This window comes from Molothrus ater, chromosome 2 (genome assembly GCF_012460135.2).
Source record: "Molothrus ater isolate BHLD 08-10-18 breed brown headed cowbird chromosome 2, BPBGC_Mater_1.1, whole genome shotgun sequence".
NCBI lineage: Eukaryota > Metazoa > Chordata > Aves > Passeriformes > Icteridae > Molothrus > Molothrus ater.
The window spans coordinates 26,185,127-26,204,116 of record NC_050479.2 but is presented as its reverse complement, the minus strand read 5'-3'; the positions used below and the strand labels follow the sequence as shown (position 1 = coordinate 26,204,116).

At 40.9% G+C, this 18,990-nt stretch overlaps 1 protein-coding gene across 5 annotated transcripts in view; it reads right to left on the bottom strand.

The window, feature by feature from the left end:
• The window catches only part of MCF2L (MCF.2 cell line derived transforming sequence like), a 157,260-nt gene extending 149,549 nt beyond the window's left edge, over positions 1–7,711 (bottom strand). For 3 of the 5 annotated variants that reach the window (XM_036406419.2, XM_036406427.2, XM_036406435.2), the window contains exon 1: positions 7,620–7,711. The gene's annotated coding sequence lies outside the window, so the exon portion shown is untranslated. The remainder of the gene's footprint in view (positions 1–7,619) is intronic. The other 2 variants (XM_036406473.2, XM_036406464.2) reach the window with 2 other exon arrangements.
• Positions 7,712–18,990: the final 11,279 nt, after the last annotated feature.

Here is an 18,990-nt window from a genome sequence, read left to right as displayed (position 1 = left end):
TCCAAGTCCATCTGGAAAGCACCAGGCCCAAGTAGGGGAAATATGCATCTCCTTGGGCAAATTTAATGCTTCTTAGAAAAGAAACAGATACCTAATCTTCATTTGTCATGCAAGCATCAAAATCCAAGTGTTTCTAGCATATCTGTTTCTAGCTGCTGATTAAATTGAGTAAAAGAATCACTGCAGACCATGGATATTAACAACAGGTCTGCATTCTCTGTATTACATTTCAAAGTGTCAGTTGTAGATTTGAACAAAGTAAAATCCACTTTAAAAGCCTTCTTAATATAAAAGTTTTATCTGTTTAAAAAAAGGCAAAAAAAGACACATTATTTAGCACCAGATCCCTCAGGAATCACCCATGAAGAATAAAGTACTCTCTCTGGCACTTACTGCAGTGCTTCAACAGAAGAGAAGATTTCCAGATGAAACATCCTTCAAGTATTACAGCAAGGTGCACCTTCTCCCCAGTTTAAAGAGAGCAATTTTGTTTTATTTTAGGCAACATACTGCCATTTCCTCAGTTCTCTTTGCCTATTTCCAGACTTTGGCTTTGCAGTGTTTGTCAGAGGATGGGTAATGGAGTTAAAAGCAAATTGCTCAACTCTTTCTATAGCTGCTGAACTGGACAGGTTCATTGCACACATCCTCCTTGTCACACAGAAAGTGGCAAACACTGCCAGCTGTACTAATGCACATTCTGCTAGTAAATAATGTATGTAGCAAATAGGACACAGTTTTAAGCTGCTTCTGCCTCTACAACTGTCTGCCATGTGCAGTGACAGGCAGAAGTGTGCACAGGGGATTTCATTAAAAAACACTTCATAGCAATTCAATTTTTTTTTTTTAATTCTGTGGGAGCAGGGGGAATTCTTTCAATTACCCTTACATCTGAGACACTAAATAGATTTTACTTCTTAAAGCCACTTAGCAAAGTTTAAATTTCTCCACTTTTTACCCCAAGAAATGGGGCAAAGATGGGGAAGTCTTCTCTGCAGGAAACAAGAATCCCAGAAACTTAAGTTTTTCTCCCTTCTCCTGTGCAAGGTGAACTGAAAAGCAGCTGGATCTATGCTTCAGAAGTCAGCAAATTACTCTAGGAATCATTTTTTAAAATGTATTGGCTTTCTTTAAGGAATGGAAACACCTGAAGATTACCAGAAATAATTATGCACAAACAGTGTATAAAGGTGTCTCTATGCAGTTAAAGACACACATTTATGACCTTAATCCTTAATTATTTTCTGATCCACTGACCATCTTGATTTTAAGAATGGTAATGTGAACTTAGATCTTGAGAAAACATGGTAGGAACTCTAGGGGCAAAGAAAGTGAGGGAAAAAATACATGAGTGCTGAGAGATAATCACTGTATATGTTTGTCACACTTCCATGAAGAGAGGCAGCTCACACATTCATAAAATTTCTTGACCAAGATTGCCTAGAAAAAGGGAAACACAAAAAAGAGAGGAAAAAAGAAACCCCAAAAAATCTTAACTTTTTCTTTTGGTTTATGAGCTAACACAAGGTGTTCCAAATAGTCAAAGCATCCTTGATGGAGGTACCTCCTCTTGGATCACTGCAGTGACACTGAAGACACAAGTAGCTTTTCCTATAATTTCAAAGCATCCAAAGATAAAGTCATACCCTCAGCCAGCATAAAACTAGGCTGATACACCATGGAAAAAGTCCAAGACTGAAATCTCCTTTTGACATTTGTAGATCTGAACAACTGCTCCCAAACCTCAGTTTCATGTGCTAGAACCAATACTGCTTGAGAGTTTGAGTTTTCTGTTTGCTTTAAATTAGATTGCAGACATCAAAGTTGGTGAAATACCCAAGGCAAAGCAGGGGCAGAATCTAGAATCTATTCATTTGTCAGGACACAAAGGCACTGGTAGACTTCACTGCAGCCAGGACCTCTCTACATGCAGGCCAATGAGCTGTACTTAATTAATAATATTCTTAATATCTTTAATTCTTAACTCCACATTACTCCTTAATTAAGGTGCAAATGCTTCCTGAAACAATGCTTATGGAACTCAGACAAAAGAACAGTTTTTGAAAGCAAGAATCCTATTTGAATCACTTTGCATACACATTTCATTGAACTTCAGTTTCCCATCCAAAATCCCCCTTTAATTCAAGAATAGTTAATTATTATCTTCAAATGTAACCAGATTACGTAAGGCACACAGTTATCTCAGCAACTTAAATCCACATTCTGCAGCCACTTCACCAGAGCAATTAAACCCAACTCCCAGGGTCCCCATCACCCTCAATCCATGCACTGTTACTAGATCACTGTTGCTGACACATGATGTAATTTCTTCAGCCATTTCCCTGGTGAAGGGCATTATTTCTAGTCAGGTGTAACACAAACATTTAAATATATCTCACTTCTAAGACCACTTGTGTGATACTTTCAGATTGTCCTGTGAATTACCTCCCTCAGCATTTAATCAGTGCAGTGTTTTACTGTGCTTTCATCATTGTTCCATTTAAGTCACCAAGAAACAAAATGTATTTGTGTGGGGAAAACCACTACTAATTCAGCACCTACTAAGATTTCACACACTTATTTTCCATAGACACCATGACACTTAATGCCAATGCCCTTAAAGAAAAACTGTTTAATATCCAGCCTGGATAGCAGCTTTAAACGTAGTAATTCACCAAGATCAGTACATCCACTTCAACAGAGATAGCAGAGTCCAGATGATGGTGTAAGAGTTCATCCATGCAGGTCTCTGCAGGACAATTGGACTGAACTGGACACCAGTTTCTGTATAATAATATCTCTTTATTTTAGGATGGATTAAAATACACTGAATGATATTTTAACCAGCCAATATTGCTCTGGTGAGAATCTGATTTTAAGTGCATGTGTCTGTCTGCAGCATTCTTCCCAATTTTTATGCTTTGCAATGCTGGTCAGCCATTCTTTCCATCTCCCAATGCAAGGGGAAAGCGCAAAATACATCAGACACACATTATAGCCCAGGTTCCTCTCATCCAAGATCAGATATGAAACTGAGATGTTTAAGTTAAGAACCTACTTGACCCAGCATTGACTTCAGCATTCCCTGGAATAAGAGAGATGGGCATCCTCTGAGGCTCATCAGTCCCTTACTTCAACTCCAGAGAGTCCAAGGCAACTGCAGATCAGCCTGAGTTTGGATAATGAAAAGTCCCACTTTTGTATACATTACCAACAGAGTGCCACAAAGAATGAGTCACAAAATAAATATAATAAAACACTTCAGGATTTCAGTAAAGTCTATGAAATGACTCAAGATCTTCCTATAGAGATATTGTATTTCTATACACCTGCCCTTCTCCCAGTCCTTTTACATTTTTTTTCAGAAAGATGAAGATGAAAAATCAGCAACAGAGCCCCATTCTAATCTCTCTCTAGGGCATGCAGAATACCCTGACATGTTTTAAGACTAATTTTTTCTCATTTGGAATTGCAGTGTGATCAACATTTAACTTGAATACTAAGCAGTCCTTCAAGATAAAGGGTCTCAATTTGTATTTAAAAGCCTTTCACAAAGCATTAAAAGTCATTAACAGGCTGATGTAGAAAACACAAATTTCAAAAAAAATGCTAGACTGTTAAGCAAGAGCTAACCTGAGGCCTCTACAAAGGAAAAAAATCAAATGTGTTTCATAAGAGAAATGCTTTCTTATTTATTCAACTTTTCATCCTATAGGTAGCCACTCCTTTGAGAAATGCTTACAAATTTAAACGAAGTCACTCAGGTGTCTTCCTTCCTCCTTTTGGGGCAGAAAGCCATAAGAAGTTTTTCTTTTGTTGGTCAACTCTGAATTGTGCACTATATTTTAAGACCTCTAACAAGAACAATAAAAAGATAAACCTAGGATGACAGAGGGTAGCTGAGTTACCAAGCCTTGAGCAACCTTCTCTACTGCCTGACTCTACCCACTGCACACAGGTACAGGAAGAGCTTCAAGTACTCAGCCAAATTCTCTTCCATTTCAGAGCTACAGGCCCAGTGCTCACCAAGCCACCCATGGACTGTTTGAGCAGAACACGAGGACAAGGAAACACCAGCTCCATGCAGGAATGAAATGGGCTATGGACAAAGCAACTGGCTGTAAGAAACCTCACCTGAGCTGCATCTCACGTCCTACAGAAACCTGGACCTTATACATGCCACACTTCCCCTTTGCAAACAGGAAAAAATGGGGTTTTCAACTTTTATACAGCATGGAATTTGAAAAGTGGCTTGTTGTTCCTTTTGTACAAAGTGATGTCTAATGCTGAATGCAAGACTTCCATATTTTCAGTGAGTATAACCACTGAAAGAGAATAAGAGAAGAAGTATAAGAGAAGTCAGTCTGAGAGTGTTAACATAAGTGTGAGAAAACCTCCATATTATAGAATTCCAGTTGCCTAGGGATCATTATTAGTAAAAGCATAATTTTCTTAGCTTTAAAACTCCCACCAAACCACCTACATTCCTGAAAACGGAGCTTTTGGAATTAGATATCTAAACTTTTCCTCCTGCCCCCTCACACAGCCCCCACAACCCCAGCTTTCTTTCCCACTTATTTCTCTTTCCATCCATGAGACGTCAAATAAAATACTGGCCTGAACATGGTGTCTTCTAATGCAGCATGAAGAGCAGCTTATACTTCTCTAGAACAGTTCACTGTATCTATTTTCACTCAGATCACATTTCACAGATTTTTTCCAAGACCCCAGAGAATGACAAGCCAGGTTTCATTTTTAGATCAAGCCTGAAACACAATAGAAGCTGATAGTGCTATACAGTACTCTGTGGAGAATGAGGTGGTTTTGTACTTGACCCCTTATTTCAAGGGGCTGACAAATCTCCCCTTGTTCAAGTTGTTGTCATGATAAATCCAAACTCCCATCACACCCATGCATTATGCCATGCACAAAGCTGTGACAAACACAAGATGCTGCCCACCAGAATGAGGACACTACACAAATCCCATTTGTTTAACTCAGAGGTACTTGTGACCAAGCACACAAATCCCAACTCCCAGACTAATTCAGTTGAAAGAAGAAAAATACATGCTGCTTTCTGAAGGTCAGGGAGTACGTGGCGTGTTCTGGTTTTTAATTTATTTATCATGAGAACAAGCATCACAGTATTAGCAGTTTTCTCTTGAAATCAGAACTTGGAACATCTAAGACCTTTCTCTGCAGAAAGCTCCAAGGAGAGTGCCTTTGTTCAGTGACCGTAAAACAGGAGTACGTGCTCTGCTCAGCTTAGAGGACACAGGTCCCTGAGAGATCACTTGGGTCACTTCATACCACCAACTTGCTGACAAACATATAATAGGTGTCCAGTTTCAAAGGGCTCACAGAACATCTACTCCACATGTCCCTTCTCTTCCTCCTCCCACCCCCACCCCTCCCCAAACCCAGCTTGTGGCAGATCAAAAGCAGTTTGCAATAACCCACCAAGAAAACCCTCAAGACTTGTAGCTTCAGCATTCAGTCTTTTACCATTACACACACAGAAGGAAAAAAAGGCATGGCTGAGGTTTCCTAAGGCTCAAGAAACCTTCCTCAACTGCCTGTCTACAGAGATGGAGAGTGCTGCCCATGTCCTCTGTCTGCAGAATTTGTTGAACCTAAGTGCAAGGTAAAGGTAATGCTTTAGGAAAGAAGGAGTAAGTTCTCTTCCAATCTACTCAGAGTTAATTTCCTGTTAAGTAACCATGATGAATGATCCTAACCTACAACCTAATGAAGTTGTTATAGATTTACCCAACAGTGTAATTTTGTTAGAAACAGCAACTGGCAGCTTTAATTGTGAAAGGAGCACTGTGTTCGAAGTTTCAAGCAGATGTATGTTTTAAGACGATTAAATCTGGTAGCTATTTTGAAGCTCCTGCAAAGCCTCATCACTGCACACAGGTGGCTGCCTTCAAGACTGATTTTACAGACCTCCATCATTAAAAAAAAAAACCCACAAACTTTTCCACACAACTTCTGTAATTACTTTTGTACAGTCCAGTGCCAAATCAGTGAAGCATATCACTTCTGGAAGCCATCTGAAACCCAAGAATTGCAAAGTTCAACACAAAAAAAAAAAACCAATCATGTGCATGACCCAGACCTCCCTACAGAAGGGATAAGAATGGACAAGAGGGTTGTGTGGCAGCAGCCAGACCCAAAACACAAGAAAAGGACATGCAACATCAAGTACAAAAACAATGTCCAATTCCCTACCCTACCACTGTGCCTTTATTAGACATGTGCTTTAGCACCCTCTTGAATTAGGGTCCACAAATATTTTTCCTCTCCCCTCCTACTAAAATGATGCTTTCTTCTGTTCAGAATAGCATTATTTATCTTTCAACATGCTAACTAAACTTGCACAGGGTAAGTACCTTTAATAAACACAGAGCCTGCTACTGAACATTAAACTGACTGTTCCACTCCCCAAGCCAGAAAAGCTCTGTTTGTACTAATAAACTCCAAAAAGGACTTATGATTATCATTAAAAGGTAACCTACAAAAGATCTTTAAGAAAAAAAAAATACTTCTATTTATTTGCTTTCTGAGTTTTTCTATTTCTCTGCTAGTCACAGTTGCAGTCATTCTGAAATCACTAAATCAAACTGGCTCTATAAAGGAAATAAAGGGCTTGCAAGAGCAAATAGGCTCTTGCCATTGCCAAGTCTATCGAGATAAAGTTTTAAATTCTTTTTCAAGGTTTTTGGCTAAAAATATCTTTAAATAAACCTTTATTTCTTCTTTTTAGATTACAAACACTTAAATCTCTTTCCTCTTGTAGATAGAAAAGAAACAGAAGTAAAAAAAAAAACCAAAAACACACACAACAAACAAACCCAAAACAACAAAACCATCGACAAATCTACAAACATAACCAGCAAATTTATTTTAATAGTCCAGCCCCAATAAAATACAAAGGGAAATAAACGCCACAAGAGGCAGAAACATCCTCGTTTATAGTCCCTGTGATTAACCATTGCAGGTAACACCAGCCAACAACACCCCGCATCTAAAACACCTTTTTCACACCAGAGGACCGCTTTGTTTCTCCAGTTTGGGGCTACAACTCGGGGATGTAATTCGGGGAAGCAGCCCCAAGGGCACAAGCCCTGCTGGAACCACGGCAGGGCAGGGGCAGCCGCGGCTTCCCCCACGCCCCTCAAAGGAGAGGGCATCCCGTGCCGAGCGCCACGTTTTTCATTTGTCCGCTCGTTTGCAGGCAGGTTACCGTGCTTGCCTTTGTTCGGCTTCCTCCCCCAGCCCGGACCCACCGCCGCCGACACTGAGGGGACAAACGAGCGAGGCAGGGAGCGGCACGGCGCCCGGCAGGGCAGAGCCCACACTGAGGGGGCAAACCAGCGAGGCAGGGAGCGGCACGGCGCCCGGCAGGGCAGAGCCGACACTGAGAGGGCAAACCAGCGAGGCAGGGAGCGGCACGGCGCCCGGCAGAGCAGAGCCGAGCCGGGGAGCGCCGGAGAGCGCCGAGCGGCCGCGCCGCCCCTCACGCGCGGCTGCCCCGGGGTGCGGCCCGGCCCGGTCCGGTCCGGCCCCGCCGCCCCGCCCGGCTCCCGCGGCCATGAGGCACCCGCCTCACTCACCTCGCCGCCCTGCCCGCAGGACCAGGTGGCCGCTGCCGCCGGCGCTCAGCAGCTCAGCCGGGCGAGTGGGGCAGCGCCTCCCGCCGGGGCCCGCGGCACGGCGGGGAGGGAAGGCGCGGGATGGGATGGGATGGAGTGCGGGGGAGGCGCCGCCGGGCCCCGCCCGCGGGCGGGAGGCGGCGGAGCGGGGCTGCCTTTTGTCCGGGCTCCGGTCCTCGGCCCGGCACCGGCATCCCCCGCCCCGTGCGGGCTCCGCGGGCGGCGGCGGGGCGCTTTGTGTGGCGGGGCGAGGGAGGGACGGGAGCGCAGGGCTCGTCCTCGTCCCCGCCCCGGGCGCGCTCACCTCGAGCACCTGTCAGGGCTGGGAGGCACCGCCGCTCCTCGCCGCGGGCCACAGAGGACAGGTGCTCCCTGTAGGGTAGGGAGGGCTCTCCACAGTGAGGGCTTTGTGTGCCTTTCTCAGTGAAAAGTGGTTATTTCCAGGAAAGCTGTTGCTACCTGTAGGAGTATCGCTTCATCTTTTGGGGAACTGTGGCGCTTCAGGACATGGTCTAGTAGCAGTGCTGGGTCTAAGGTCGGTTTTGATGATCTTGGAAGTCTTTTCCAACCTGAACAATTCCCTGGTTCTGCAATAGCAGAGAGGAACACCGTGTGCTACGTGAAGTTTTGCAGCCTCAGTTCTGATGTTTCCTGGTGTTTCAGTGTTTGACTCCCAGTGTTTTGTTTTGCTTTTACTGTAATGTGTATACGTAGGTAGCAGCACTTTTTGTGTTTACATCTTGATCAGACAATTGAACAGCTGGAAGTGGATCTGTTTTCCCATTACAAAAAGAGGGGGAAAAAAAAGCAACATGCCAACCAACAACAGGTATTTTCTTTTTTATTCAGGTACCCCCAAGCATTAAAACCTTTGCTTTTAAGCAAAACAGTGCAGAGCATGTGCTTTTGTGTGCTGCATGTACAAACACATGAGAAACGGCAGCTGCAGAGATGTGTGCTTAGTAGGAAGCACCCAAGGTGTGTCCCTAACTGGCCACAGGCTTTCCCAATCTTCACTCACACAGTCAGCAGTCTTCAATGCTGCTCTCTCCATCCCTGCTGCAACAGGGATATGCAGTTCATGATACTGCAAGTTTCAGACACTAAATTTTTCAGGAAAAATATTCCAGAGCTGAGGACAAAGTGGGGCAGGCACATATTTAGTACACTTCCTATTTCTTGAGCTAGAGGCTTCTGATTTTGAGAAATATACCAGATGACAGAGATATGTTGTGTACATTTGGCTCCCTAATAACCTGAAATGCTTTTTCTTGAAGCCCAATGACCCAGAGTAGTGTCAGGAAATGGCTTACAGAAACAAGATTTTGGTATCTGGCAGCTTAGCCCAAAATGTGGATCAAACATAACCTGAGATGCAAGTAGGTAACCAAGTCAACTGAGCAGCAGCCATGGGCTGTTCTCCATGAGATGTGCTCCAGTATGTTGTGGGGAAGAGTGACCCTGTAACACTTCACTGCAAAACAGGGGACCACAGACAGAAAGTGCAGATTCAGATAGATCACTGTTTTTTCATATTTTTTTTCAGAACCTCACAAGAACATTTTCAGTGTTGGTTGAAAAGATCTGTTTGGTTGTCCAGGGAAAAGGGCCAATTAATGATTATATGAAAGAGCAAGAGGATGCCTTAATTTGGAGATACTGTCAAAAATAGCTTTGAAAGAAGTCTCTGAAGCACAAGGGAGGCAGCAATCAAACATACAATTTAGATTTCAGTTCTGTTTGGTGCTGCAGGCATTTTTTGCTCTCTATCCCTATAGCTACCCCTATAGCAGTAAACTAAATGGGTCTGGTGTTCAGGATTAAAGCACTGCACTGGTCATCCTCTGCAGTGTCCCCTGGGTGGTGGTGTCCTGGTGTGGTGCTGTCCTAGCAAAGAGCAGTCCCTGTGGTACAGCTCAAGGGTCTGTGTGTGCCGGGGCCATTCTCAGCAGACTGTCTGTGTGGAACTGACCTATTTCAGGAGATAAGAGTTTAGTTGTGTGTATGAAAGCCATGTTGTGCCAGCTGGTTCCTGTGCCAAAGGACGGTTCCTGACCTGCTTTTTTTGCTAGTAGTAACATGAGGCTTTTGACTTTTGTGATTGCTGCTGTGTTCTGTGTCAAAGCAGAACCTTAGGCACTGGCTGGAGTCAAGCAGTGAGAAGTCAGACTGAAGATCTGAGCATTTTATTCATTGAGCAGATTTTATTCATTCTGCAGAAATCTTTGCTTAAAGATACAGTTGCACTGGCTAGCAGTATCAGAGTTTATGGAAGAAGTGGATCATATTAGGAATAGACTTTTATTGTGAATAGAGTCAGAAATGTTATTTCTTCTACATTATGTAAAATATATTCATTAATACAACATTGGCTTTTATAAGAATGCTCACTCCATGGAAAATACTTTTGTTTTGACTAATGCTAAGAAGCTGGGGCAAATTTCAGCAGGACCAGTTAAGTTTCAAGCAAATGTCAAGAACAGATGGCATTTAGATCTGAAGAAATTAATAAGGAAGGAAGGTAAGTCACTAGAGCAAATGTGTGTTTTTACATTACAACAGCGGAAGGTAAAAGCAGGTTGGAAAGAGGTTGAATTTTCTTAAAATATCTGTCCTAAATATGAGGAGTAGGGTGAGATTCCTAGGAATTGTAAATCAGTGAAGTATTATGGCTTTAGCAAAAATTGTACCACAGAGCACCTCCTTCACACACATATACATGTTATTTCTGATGCTGTCAGTGTGAAAGTTTATAAATTAATATGGGGCTAGTGTTGATAATTCCTTTTTTCAACTTATGCAAAAGCTTGGACAAGACCTGAAGGATCTAATGAGAACAGAGGACCAAACTCACTCATCTCTCACACAAATGTTGAGGATTGTGGATAAACTCTGCAAGGTGTTTGAGACTCACTGGCATAGCTGTGTTTTGGGAGTCTGGCTGGGAAGGCAGAAGACAGTATTTTAGTGAAGGAAGGACCTTTACTCCAGGAATTAACTTCTCCTGACCTAGTGCCTTCTGCCTGTTGCCAAAATTGTCCAGAACAACACTCTAGAGTACATGTTTAGGACACAGTCTTTAGTTGCACCAGAGGAGGTTTAGGTTGGGCATTAGGAAAAAAGTTTTCACAGAAAGGGTGAAAAGGCATTGGAGTGGGCTGCCCAGGGTGGTGTTGGAGTCACTGTCCTGGAGATGTTTAAGGAAAGACTGGATGTGGCACTTGGTGCCATGGTCTACTTGACAAGGTGGTGTTTGGTCACATGGTGGACTCGATCTCAGAGGCTTTTTCCAAATTAATTCATTCTGTCATTCTGTTACTTTAAATCTCAAGGAGTAAGAAGAGATGTACAAAGGAATCTAAATACGGAATCATTATCATGTGCACATAACTCAAGTGAGAGCAGAACTAACTCTGGCACTATGGCATGAAATTTTCTTAGTATCAGCTGTACCTGTTTCTGCCAGTTATGAAGTCTGGAGGGGCTACAAAATGACAACCAGTTGGCTTTCAGGAACAGATTACATGAACTGGGTCTGTCAAAAAATCTGAGACCTTTATTGAGCAACTGGTCTGAACCACAACTTGTACAGAATCAGAAACTCTCTGTAAAATCATAGTAATGTACTGAGAAAAAATAAGAAAACTAAGACTCAAAGCTGTTATTTGCAGAAGTTCTCCAGGGTAAGTTAGGGAGATTTTTGAAACACACCAAGAATAAAATAGTAATGACTGGATCCAGGCAAGAGCAATTATTTTTTTTTTACATAAATTGACAATGAGTCTTTTCTTTATAATTATAGCAATTATTAGTGAATTATTTAAACCAATTCTGATTAAAATTAAGGCAGTCTAAAAAAACCCCAAACTGAGCAACAGAGGTAAAACACAGGGCTGAAAAATTTATTAGTGGCAAATATAGTGAAAATGTGAATAAACTGGGAAAAGGAAGTCAAGACTTTACAGAATCCCATTGGTAAGCTGCACAATATCATGTTTTTACAAGATGTGAGCAAAATATGTTACTAAAAAATCTAGCCTGTCTTCTTTTTACACCATGAACATTAACATGACTCATAGGTTCAGGGAACACTATTGCAATCATACTCTGCTTTCTGATGGCTTAAAGTATCTCCAGAAATTCTACTTTCTCTGGTATGAAACATTTACTTTAATGCAAATCCTAGGAACTCAGTAAAAATAGCACCGGTCTCTCCATAAATATTAGAAAGACTCTTGATTTCAGGATTACTCTAGGGCTGAAAATTCAAGCTGAATGTGCTACAAATACCAGCAGAGGCCATGGTCATCCTTTTAGCCTATAGTAAGTTAGATTTTATCCAAAGGGTGCAGTGGAACGTTCAGCTTGTTATGGCTGGATACTCCTTTTGTGTCCACCAGAGTTCTTGATGAAACACAGAACAATTGCCATAACAAATTGCAAAGGAACTGGCTTGGGCAGGAATCAAATGGACAAGACACTCAAATATGTGCAGTGAATAGTAAGAGAGCTAATTAGCTACAAGGAAAAAACTTTGCACACCAACTGCACTTTGATGCCCTCCCTGAACTCTGCTTATTGAAAAAACAGTGTACAAGCTTGGGATTTAAAAACCAGATGGTCCAATAAGAGACTTCTTGTCACTACTTGTGAGAAGACACACAGCATTCTGGAGATCAAGTCATCCTTTGTAAATCTCCTACCATTTATTGCCATAATTCTCTGAACCTGTCACTGGAAAAAAAGTGGAGATACACTCCAGTCTTGTAAGATGTATGAGGAATGAATAAACCAGGACAAACATTATCTCCAGGGAATCAGGTAATAAAAGGAGAATCCTTTGGTGGGACCTTCCTATTGGAAGGTACTAGGAAACCCATAGCAACAAGAGTGGGGACCAAGGGAAACTACAGCAAATGTGGAGAGAGCCTCCCATTTGCATGGCTTTAAAAGGACAGATTAAAAAACTCTTCTGATCTTATGAAATCTGTAAAGGTTGTTTGTTGGGGCTTTTTTTTGTGCTTTTCCATTCTAATTGAACCAACACTGTGGACAGCAGTAGCAGCAAAAAGCAAGCAGAGTTTGTGCAGCTGATGTGCCATAGCTACCCTGCACAGAAGAGCTTCCAGAAAGGGCCTGAAAGAGCAATGCAATCTTAAATGCCTGTCACAAGACAGGAGGTGGTTTCCTGCATGTACAGGGAAATCTCCAGGGCAAGCATTCCCCACATTTTGATTTAGCAAATATTCATTCTGGAAGTGGCTGTGGAAAATCTGTCCTGTTGTTTACCTGGGTGGTTGGCACAGAGTCAGACTCTTCCACCACTCCTGGAACATATCTGACTTGTGGAGCACATGATCCTCTTTCCTCTCCTCCCTTCCTTCCTTTCAGGGTAACAAGTCAGACGAGGTCTCCTGTTAGCAGTCCCGCAGCTGTTAAAGGTATTGGGAGGACTGGGAGATCTCCCTGTAGCCCCAAGTGTCTAAATGGAAGGAGGAAGATTCCCCGGCTAGAGATCTGGGACTCTGAAGATGCTTTGGTCCTACAAAACTCTACAGCTTCAGGCTGCAAGGTCCAGACCTTGTCAGCTAAATAAATTAACCCTAGAATGTGTGCTGGGGACATGGCCACAAGCAGCAAAATTCATATGGGAGGCTGAAGCTGCACGTTCATCCCACTAATGGCTTGTGCAAGAGCCCCAAAATCTACCTTTGCTGTTCACATTGCAAATTTTCTGTCTCTGTGTCTTTGTTGTCATAGTGACAGAAAGCACCAAGAATATTCTATGGGTTTTTTCTTTGTCATCGATGCAGAACATCCTTTGGCATGTATGTTTTCTCTCCCTCCTGGTTACTTTTTTCCTGAGCTTTCCCAAGAGCTTAAAAAAATTAAAATTGAAATAATTAATGGAGTTCACTGTGCTCATTCCCAGTAAATTAGACAGTAAATACAATGCAAATTGTATTTACTTACAGTAATACATGCAAACAAATACAATAAATACAATACATACTAAAGTACTTGGGCTGAATGTCATGATTAAAAACATGTTGCAGGTACTATTTGTTTTTATTTCACCCAACAGGAAATCTCCTGCTGGCTGTAATGAGAGCTTAGACACCTGCATTTAACACAAACAGCTGTAAGTGCCTGAACCTGAACCTGAATTTGGCTTCTTGGATGATATTTTGAAGTTGAGTTTCCAAATACACAACTCCCACTTAATTCTGCTTATGCAGAGAAGAGGCAGAGAAGAAGAGGGGACTGGAAAAGTTCCTGGGACTAGAAACATGGTGTGCTTTGGTTTGCAGTATGTGAAGCAGGAATTTCAGTCATAGGTGCTCTGTGGGAAACACGATTCTCTAGGACAGAATTTTGGGCTGGGCACCAAGAAACAACTGAAATGAAACAATGAAGACTCACAGTAGAGGAAAGAAATTGTTTGGGATTGAAAAAAAAAAACATGGACCTTCTTTAAAAATATTATTAGAGCATGTTAGTTTTGAGTACATCTGATGTGGTGGTAGAGAGAATAAATGGATTTGCAACCCATGAACACTATAAGAAGAGTGGTGTGACATGGCAGAAAGATGAAATGTCTGTGAACAGTAATGTAAAAGGTGAGGTGCAGGCAAATGTTCAAATGAACATTCATCAGATTTATAGGTCAATCCACATGAGAGGATGCCTGAACTCTATTGTGGATCAGTGAAATTTATTTTTATGCCACTCTAATTAACTTTCCTAACTCCCAAGCTGACATACTTTCATGTAACACCTGTAGTGTTCACATAGAGATGAGAAAACACATCAGTGACGAGTATTGTGGGATTTATAGTGCGTGGCAGCAGTAGCTTGGGCTTTCTGCACAACATCCACTTTTCTCCCTAAATCAGTAGAATTCCAAACTTAGTGTCTTGGCTCAATACCTGGATATAAAATTAATTACATCAGGATTGCTAAGTGTGCATCTCTGTGAAATGTAAGGGGAATGTAAATCTTCATAGACTGAAACAGTTAAAAGGTTAATAGTGTGGTTGGCAATTAACCTCATGGAAAACACAAGTAGCTTCTAGCAACAACTCTTAAACAATGAGTCAGGGTGGAGCCTCCTTGAATGAGAGGACTAGTTGCCAGTGAAATTAAGATGTATCTCAGCTTTCTGTATTTCAGTGTTCATACACATTTGGAAATAAAGTGTTGACAGATGGTTCTCACGAACTACCTCTGGATATATAAGATGCCAAAGTTAAGTGCATTATTCAGATAGGATAAGGAATAGTAATAACAATAATAATAACAGATATGGAATTCAGATAGGATATAGAATATCCAGATACTCATAAACTCAGGATAATGGCGTATTTCCCAAAGTTGATTGAAGGCTATAATTATGGTTGATGCAGAACCAGTTCAGGAGGAGGTCAGAGTGAAATTTATCTTTTGAATATGGATAAGAATTTCCTTGGTGGCAGTGGTATTAGAATTTGAATAGCCATTCCCTTTCTATTTTAGCTTAAAATCTTTGGGTATGTATGAAAAAAGACCTTTTATCTTGTCAAGCCAAATTTTAGGACACAGGTAGTTTGCAATAAATTAACTGGGTTAAAAATTCCTTTTTTTCCCCAATACCTTCAAATCACAATTTTTTATGAGAAAAACAAAATTTAGTGAGTCCCATGAGACCATGTACCCTTTTGAGACAGTTTGCATGAATGGATGTAGTAGGGAGAAGGTTAAATTCCCACACATGCCCAATTTCAGTAAAGAAAAGGATGGATGAGCTTACTTAGAGAGTAATTTGCTGAGAAAGAGGCCTGGGAAAAGCAGGATGAAGATGAGTGATTACGTCCTACACGAGATGGGGACACACAGAGTTTGTGTGTTTATGTGCACATGATCAAGTACTTTTTGTGTAAAAGCAACCAAGGCACATAACCATTGTGGTGGTGACCACATTACTTCAGATCTGCTGGTTTGCCTGCTGAATATTCCTCTGAGAGAGTATGAAAAAGAGAGATCACTCTTGTTAAAATGCATGGAACTAAGTCTGCCCAATCATAAACGGAATGGGGTTCTTTCCTTTCGGAATTAAGTATGGTATGTTACACAGACTTCTAGGGGAAAGGGAGGTACCCCAGTGTCACAGACACATTTTATGAAAAATCCTTTCCTTAGGATTTTTTCTCCTGAGAAGCTGAGAGGCCACAGGAACAAAATGTAAATAATAATTATCTGCTGCTGTGGAATGCAACAGGTGGATCTGTGATTGGTCTCATGTGGTTGTTTCTAATTGATGGCCAATCACAGTCCAGCTGTATTGGACTGTCTGGTCAGTCACAGGATTTTATTATGATTCCTTTCCTTTCCTTGCTAGCCTTCTGATGAAATCCCTTCTTCTATTCTTTTAGTATAGTTTTAATATATATCATAAAATAATAAACTAGCCTTCTGAAGCATGGAGTCAGATTCTCGTCTTTTCCCTTGTCCTGGGACCCCTGCAAACCGCCACACCCCAGCATGCCAGGTAAGAGGCAAGGGGAAATGTAAACGTGTATGCCATTTTCACCTATAGGGAGAACAAGAGTTGAATGGACAATAAAGTTTGAAATTTTAAAAGTTAAACTCCAGATGGACAATTCAAGAAAGGTGGATTCCAAATCATCTGCTGTGTGTGCCGCATTTGAGAAGAGAGAGAAGCCTGACTCATGTTCCAGTACAATCTACAGTCGAAGGATCTTCAGCTTTTTTCCATCTGGACCAGTTCCTTTCAGCACAATGATGCATGCATGCACAAACACGGCTTTTGTGCTAAACAAATGCAAAATTTGGACTTTCTAAGAAGACTTAAAAGCCAAGTGAATCCCAACTGTTACTGAGCTCTATCACTGCATCAGTGTTAAGCTTTGTGATGTTGTGCCTGAAAGCACACAGGAGGAGAAATATTTATTTCTGGGCTATAACTTAGAATGAAATTATACACACTACCTCCTCATAGCTGGCAATAAACAATTAGATTTCAACCTCATTAATACCACTTTCTCTAGCAATTTTGTTCATCCTAGAAGCAGCCTGTTCAGTACTTCCTAGAAAAATACTCTAATAGGCTGGCTACTTAGTTGAAAGTATTACCTGAAATAAAAATCAGCATACCATTTGATGGCTTGATCCATGGACCAGGATTTGTTTTCCTTCTCTTCTAGAGCCCAGTGTTTATTAGATAGCAAGATTCCAAGCTTTCAGATTTGGTTAACATTTCACCATGAAGAATCTTTACAAAAGATGTCTGAAATCTCAAGGTAAGTTGTTGATCTACTTTTAAAAAAAAATATTTAAATTCCTTTTGTTAGGAAGAAAAACAGACCAGTTTTTCTACATTAAATAAGAAACTCAGCAGTTCTCCCTGAAATAGGAAGCCTCTGAACCTAGCAGGACACTGCATCCTATGTATTTTTAAAAGCATAATGCACCATGAGATTTCTTAACCAGAATGAATAATGGAAAACAACAAGCCTTTTGGTGGTTTAAAACTGAATACTGTTTGTCACTTTTAAATGGAAAACCAACAGTTAAATGATTAAGACTCAACATTATTAATTTACTGCAGACTTGACAGTTAACAAAGAAATGGCACATAGTGCCATTTTCTTTTAAAAAACCTTTTAAACCTAGATTGGGACATTAGGCACCTGATAAACTGATCTGTATAATGAAGGAAGTTAATGGATATATTTGGTTTTATCCCTATCTTATCACTTCCTAGTGTAAATGAAGCCTTTAAATGGGTATGGGTTTTGCTTTAGCATTTGAATAACATGAAAATTAATACACCTGTATGTGCAGTGGAAACACACAACAACAAAGCTTTTATAGAATAGTCAAATACTGTTTCTAAATTCCTGTAGAGTATCACTTGAGGAAATCAGAATATTTGAAAAACAAAACCAAGGAACTTCAGTCTGTCTCCAACCTACCTCACTTCACATCAAGATAACCTTCAGGAAAGATTTTATAGAGCACTGTTGCATGTATTGCAGAAAATATTGAGCCTTATAAAAGTCAATTTTCAATCAATTCTATAATGTAGCTTACTAAAAGAGCATATCTTAAAAGATAATGGAAAACACATGGTATTTGATTGAGAATGCTGTTTGTCACTTAAATTATTTTCTATCCTTTTTTCCTTTAAATAGGTAAACGTAATTTTATGTGCAAAATGAAGTTGTGTGGTAACATGTCTGTATGGGTATTGTGCTCTTCCTGAAATCCAGATACATCATCACTTTTTTTTTTTTCAAAAACAGTTTCAATGTAATATTATATCTAATTCCAATCTATGCATTTTTTTCTTCTTTGCATGAATAAAGGGAAAAACATCTTCCATATTTACACAGCCCCTTCAAACTATCTTCTCTAGGAGTTTATTGATAGAAACACAAAATTTCTTGATGAACAAAAGGGAGATGGGTACAACATTCTTGCATTGTTTAGATAAGAATCTCATATAAATACAAACCCATTCCTCTGAAACCTTTATTATGGGAAGTGCAAAATTAATATAGAAACTAAGGCCTAAGCATTCTACATATGCTCAGAGCAGCAGAAGGAGGGACCAAACCCGACACCCTGAACTGCTTTGTGGAGGCTGTCTGGGATACCTTCACCCTGATGGAGCCAATGTACTTTGGAGCCTATAATGGTTTTGAAACTGAAGGAAGTTCTGTAAAATTGTATCACCACATGAAATAAAATCATGGTCTTTCCATGCACTCAGCCTCTTCTGCAAGAATATATGAACACTGCTACCTAATCAGACGTCAGAACACATTGTTTTTTACTTTAGCTTCTTTAAATTCACAACATTGCAAAAGAAAAGAGAAATAGCTCTGTGTACCTTAACAGCAGAACTGCAAGGAAATGTAGCAGACTTTCTCATGTATAGCTTATGAGTTTACTTTGGAAAGAACTTTAGCACTTAATCTGTGCAGGAGAAACAAAGCTCTCCTGGACTAGTACCAATTTCTATTAGTTTTGGAACAACCCCCCATCCCCCAGCTCATGTTCCAGCCTTCTTTGAATTTCTTTTTGTTAATTTGCTGTTTTAGCTGGCTACACACACTCTGAAAATAATAGAATTACAGAACTGGTAAGGCTGGAAGGGACCTCTGGAGATCACCCAGTCCAACCCTTCTACCAAGGCAGTGTCACCTACACAAGGTGACACAGGAATGTGTCCAGGTGGGTTTTGAATGTCTCCAAAAAGAGAAACTCCACAAGCCCCTTGGCAGCCTGTTTAGTGCTCTGCCACTCTCAATGTAAAGAAGTTTTTCCC